Genomic DNA, 5597 nt, shown 5'->3' with positions numbered 1-5597 from the left:
GCCGTTGCTGCGGTTCTGATGCCGCGACTCGCGCGCCAAGGCGATACCCAGGCCAGGAGATGTGGGCCCACGTTCAGTTTGAGAAAACGCCGCATTTGTAAAATCCCAAGAGAATCTCTACAACCTTTCAAATCAATCCCATCAATCATGTCAAATGTCAAGTACTCCCATCACCTCACACGCCATCCCCAAGTACAACCACCCCTCCCCTAAAGTCAATACTCTTACAACCAAGTACACCTACCCATCACTCACCATCCCTCTCTCTCATCACTCCTCTCCCATCATCTCTCTCATTCTCTCTCATTCTCCCAAGCAACCCCAAAGAGAAAATCGTCCATGGTTTCCATGGAGAAGCCATGTGTGGCCCACCTTCCTATCTCCCATCCCCACCCTCCAAAACCAATCTCAACCGTTGAAGTCCGTCCTTTGGAACTCTAGATCGTGTTGGCGGAAGAAGGAATAGGCGATCAAAGGTAGGTGCTTTAATAGAGTAGTTTTAATGTTTTTAAGATGGGCCAAGTGAGGCCAACCGACCAATGGTTTGAATCTCACTTGGGACCCTAAGATGTGGGCGATGACCCACTTTGATCATCATGATCATTCCATGATGGGGCCATTCTTATGGACCCCATTATGATGTTTATTTTTCTTATATACCTAGGGTCATCTATACCATCTATTTTAGTGGAGGAGGGATCTCTACTGTTGGATTTTGATTTAATGGGCCCATGTGTAATGAGACCCACTTGATATATGATTGGTTGCAAGAGAGGGCCCATAATGTCGGGGTCCCTCCATCACGCGTTTCCCACTCTCTATCTCTCTCTCTCCCTCTCTATTTCATTTTCTTTTATGAGATCATGATATGGTTGTGTGGCCCACTTGAATGGACCCCACCATGAGGCATGTATTCTATCCAAACCATCTACAAGTAGGGCCCACCTTGTGTGTGTTATATCCACACCATCCTCCATGAGGTGGCCCACCTAAGCAGGGCCCACCTCTAATGTATTTGTTACGAGCAACGTCCAACGTCCAGGGATGCTGGACGTGGTTTGGAAAACATAAATACCAGCTTGTTTCCAAGCTTATGGGTGGCCCACTCAGGTAGGCCCCACCTTGATGCATGTGTTTAATCCACGTCGTCTATCCGATATACCAACTCATTTTAGGCGTTGAGCCAAAAAAATGAGGTTGATCGGAGCATTTGGTGGGCCATACCTTAGCCAACAATGATCTCCATCATTTAAAGTCCCCCAGATTTTTTTATACACTGGAAAATGCCCAATATCGGACTTGATGGATGTGTTATGGGCTATAGAAATCATGGGCATGGTGGATTCTACTGATGTGGGCCTCATGTACAAAAAACCTTGAAAAAAGAAGATTTCATTAAAAAATAATAATAACAAAAAATATGGCAGCAGACGCTGCTATTGCCAAAGGCGCAGGCAGCGCCTACCGCGTGGAGGCGGGCGACCGTGTAGGCAGGACCCACGGCTCCAGTTGTGGGTCCCACCATGATGTATGTTTGTCATCCAACTCGTTCATATGGTGGGCCCCTTTCTGAAGTGGGCCCCCTCCAAAGATCAACCGCATCCAAAGCTCAGGTGTCCCACATCAGAGGAAATAATGGGATTAAACATCTGCCCATCAAACCCTTTTTCGGGCCACAGAAGTCTTGGATTAAGATGAAATTTGTTTTTCCTCCTCATCCAGGTCCGTACGACCTTATCAATGGCTTGGATGGAAAATAAATGTTATGGTGGGCCCCACAATGATATGTGTTTTATTCCCACCATCCAGGCGGACGGTGGAGCCCACAGTAATGTATGTGTCTTGCTCACACCGTCCACTGCTGTGGACGGTGGAACCCACCGTGATGTACGTGTCCTATTCATATTGTCCAGCCATTTATCTGGTGGGCCCACATCAAGGAAACAGTGTTGATTAAACGTCTACCATCGTGACCCTTTTGTGGTCTAGAAAATTTGGGCCAGCATGAAATTTGTTTTTCCCTTCATCCCGGCCTGTATGACCGTATGAACAGATTGGATGACATATAAACATTATGGTGGGCCCAACATGGTACCACATGGTGTATGTGTTCTAGCCACACCATCCATACCAGGACGGTGGGACCCATGGTGTATGTGTTCTAGCCACACCGTCCACACCTGGATGGTGGGACCCATGGTGTATGTGTTCTAGCCACACCGTCCACACCTGGACGGTGGGACCTACCATGATGCATGTGTTGCATCCAATTTGTCCATCCATTTTAAAAGCTCATCTTATGACATGAGCTAAAGAATGAGTCAGGTCCATAGTTCATGTGGACCCCCACCATGATGCATGGGTTGTATCCTAACCTTCCAACCATTTTCAGAGATCATTTTATGGCTGGAGACTAAGAATGAGTCAGATCTAAGGCTTAAGTGGACCCCACCATTGAAAATAGTGGGGACAGTGACATCCACCGTTCAAAATTCTTAGGAGCCACATTAGCTTCCAATTAAGCGTATATTTTGCTTTCACTTCATTTACCTCTATGTTAACTTATGAATAGGTTGGATCTCAAAAAAAAATACATAAGGGTGGGCCCGATTGCTATACATGAAGTCATTTGATTCGGCCCATTGATATGACTCATTGTGATATTTGGGGCCCGTGGGTTAAGGCCCATTGAGATATTTGGGGCCCATGGGTTGAGGCCCATTATGATGTATAAAGGCCCGTGGGTTGAGGCCCATTGTGATGTATTCAAGGCCCGTTATTGAGGCCCACCTTGATGTGTATGAGGACCATATGATGAGGCCCATTTGATGTATTTGAGGCCCATGGGTCGAGGCCCAATGGGATGTATACAAGGTCTATTGCATTGTGAGATTCCACCATGATGTATGTGATGATGTTTTTGACGGTCATGCCTTGGGAGGAATGATGGTTTGACGTCCACATTAATGGGCAATGATGGTTAGATGTCCTTATTGTGACCTTCCCTTAGGCCTTGTTAGGCCCATTCTCTTCGTAGGTTAACTCAAATAAGTGGGCCCCATTCGCCGTAGACGAATGGCTCCATGCTTTCGGATTTGATATAACCACGGCCGAGTACCGATCTTTATACTATAGTTGATCGACTGATCATTTATGGACCCCACTTTGTTTATTTGTTGATTATCAGTGCGATTGTCGTGACCGATTTGTCGATTCTGATTATCGATCGATTCCCATTGTCGTGACCGATTACTGATTTCGATTGACTTGGCCGATTTGCTGATTCCGATTGTCGAGGCCGATTATCGATGTAGATTCTGATTATGATTATCGAGGCCGATTCTGATTTGTCGATGCCGATTGTGTAGGTCGATTCCAATTGTCGAGGCCGAGTATCGAGGCCGATTCTGAGTGTGATTCTGATTGTTGAGGCCAACCTCGATTGTCGAGGCTGATTTCGATTGCCAAGGTCGATTGTCGTGACCTATATGATGTACATGCGACCCATAGTTGAGGCCTATTGTGGCACGTATTAGGCCCATGATGCATGGTCCATTTGATGTATTCAAGACCCATGTGTAGGGCCCACATGTCCTGTATTTGAGGCCCATGGGCAAGGCCCATTGTGATGTATTCATGGCCCATGAGTAAGGCCCATTATGATGTATTCATGGCCCATGGGCAAGGTCCATTGTGATGTATTCATGGCCTATGGGCAAGGCCCATTGTGATATGTATTAGGCCCATGAGCAGGGTTTACCTGTTGTGTATATGTGGCCCTTGAGTAAGACCTATTGTGTTGTATATTAGGCCTTTGTGTGAGGTCGTGAGCCCATTATATGTTTGGCTTTATGTGGTCATTCCTTGGGGGCAATGTTGGTTAAATATCCACATTGTCGAGGCCGATTGTTGATGTCGATTATTGATACCGATTATGAGTATGTGACAGCATAGTATCATAATACATGCCCATACGCATCATCTGCATGTTTGTTATGAGATGTGATTGACCATTGCATATGTCATAGGGCAGGTTGTTCATGGGGCTTCCTGATAGGCGGAGTTGCCCCACATGAGAGCACGGTATGTGCAGGATTGATGCATGATTGGACTGTGTGCCTCATGCATCTCGCATTTGTGTGACATGACCACCGCACGCCCTAGCGACATCAGGGCCATAGCCTCCATAGGTATTTCGTGGATGGCCAGATGGGACACCGAAAATCTGTTTTACATGGAGTACTATAGATATCCATGGGTGAAAGTCTCTAAACCCTCTTGGTTCCAGAGGTTGCTCCAACGTCTAGACCGAGTGGATGCATGAGCGCATGAGAGCTGTATACCGTTAGGTCGCGTCTCCCACTGTGTCGTGGTCGGTTAGAAGGGGGTATGGCCTTACCTGCCCAAGAGGAGGGGGCAATGCTAGGCTGAGTCTGACCAGCTGGAGGAATAGGTCTGCTATCGACGAGCCGGGCCCGATATTGGCAGCGGATAGTGGGGTCTCTTCCACTCACCTTGTTGTGCGCAATGGGGCAGCAATCTGGTTTGGTGTGTAATAGACCCCGGTGATTTCCCAGGGAGGAACCGTACTGATATGTGGACTTATTGAGTTAGAGTTATATACTCATGCATTCATTTCATTCACTATCCACTCGGGCTGGTGGTACGCAACTAATTGTTGTGTACCTTCGCATGGCAAGGATTTCTGTTGGGCACGCGACTAACCTGAGATCAGGAGTTTACCACATTGAGTCTAACTATCCAAATTTAGGTATGGGACTGGTTTGGATAGAAGTCCCTTGTGGTGGACCCCGTAGCTTACGATACTACGTGCTATCATCCCGACTTCACACTCTAGCTTGGTCATTTCATTTGCATCGCATATTGCATTACATCCTCAGCACATAATATTTGGCTTACTATCTCCGCATTGCATAGCTGATCTACATTGTTTCCTCAGTATATGATATTGGTTTATTATATTTTTACATCGCATAGCCTAGAAGGCTGATGGTATTTATGAGCCTATCAGCATGTTTTCTCAGTACTCTGATATCGTATGATTCATTATCTTGTTAATATTTTCGCTTATTTCTGACATGTTATGATTATGACATTGCGTTGAATACTTGGCACTTACCTTGTGCATACACTTACACCACCCTCTAAACTTTTTATAAGCTTATGAACGATAGATGCGTGCAGGTGATGTTAGGTTGCAGCAGTGTTGAGCTTGGAGCATGCAGCGATCTTCTGGAGCTTGATTTTCGATTTATGTATTTCCCTTTCAGCATTGTACTCAAATGATTATATTAGTGGATATGTGATGATGATGTTGCCTCTATGATTTGGGTATACTTGTGGTTATGCTTATTACGAAGTAAATGTACACTGAAAAATCCTCCTTGTAGGATCCCAGGATCGGAATCTGACGTATAGACGTTGGGAACCGAGAATGGGGCACTACGGAGACTGTCGGCACCGGATTCGGTAATCGGGGTTCTTGTAAGTCCGATCTCCGGGTTTGGGGCATGACACGAAGGATGAGTGCATGAGAAGTGCAAATACCCTAAAGAAAGAAGCTGAAACTTAAGTGA

General features: G+C 46.0%; 1 long non-coding RNA gene across 1 annotated transcript; it reads left to right on the top strand.

The window, feature by feature from the left end:
• Window positions 1–429: 429 nt before the first annotated feature.
• LOC131254074 (uncharacterized) lies at window positions 430–5347 on the top strand. The gene is made up of 2 exons (XR_009175478.1): window positions 430–476; window positions 5206–5347. It is a non-coding gene; the product is annotated as an uncharacterized LOC131254074 (long non-coding RNA).
• The last annotated feature ends 250 nt before the right edge of the window (window positions 5348–5597 follow it).

The sequence above is a fragment of the Magnolia sinica genome, chromosome 8 (genome assembly GCF_029962835.1).
Source record: "Magnolia sinica isolate HGM2019 chromosome 8, MsV1, whole genome shotgun sequence".
Classification (NCBI taxonomy): domain Eukaryota; kingdom Viridiplantae; phylum Streptophyta; class Magnoliopsida; order Magnoliales; family Magnoliaceae; genus Magnolia; species Magnolia sinica.
Note: the sequence above shows the minus strand (reverse complement) of the source record. Positions and strands in the feature narration are given on the sequence as shown.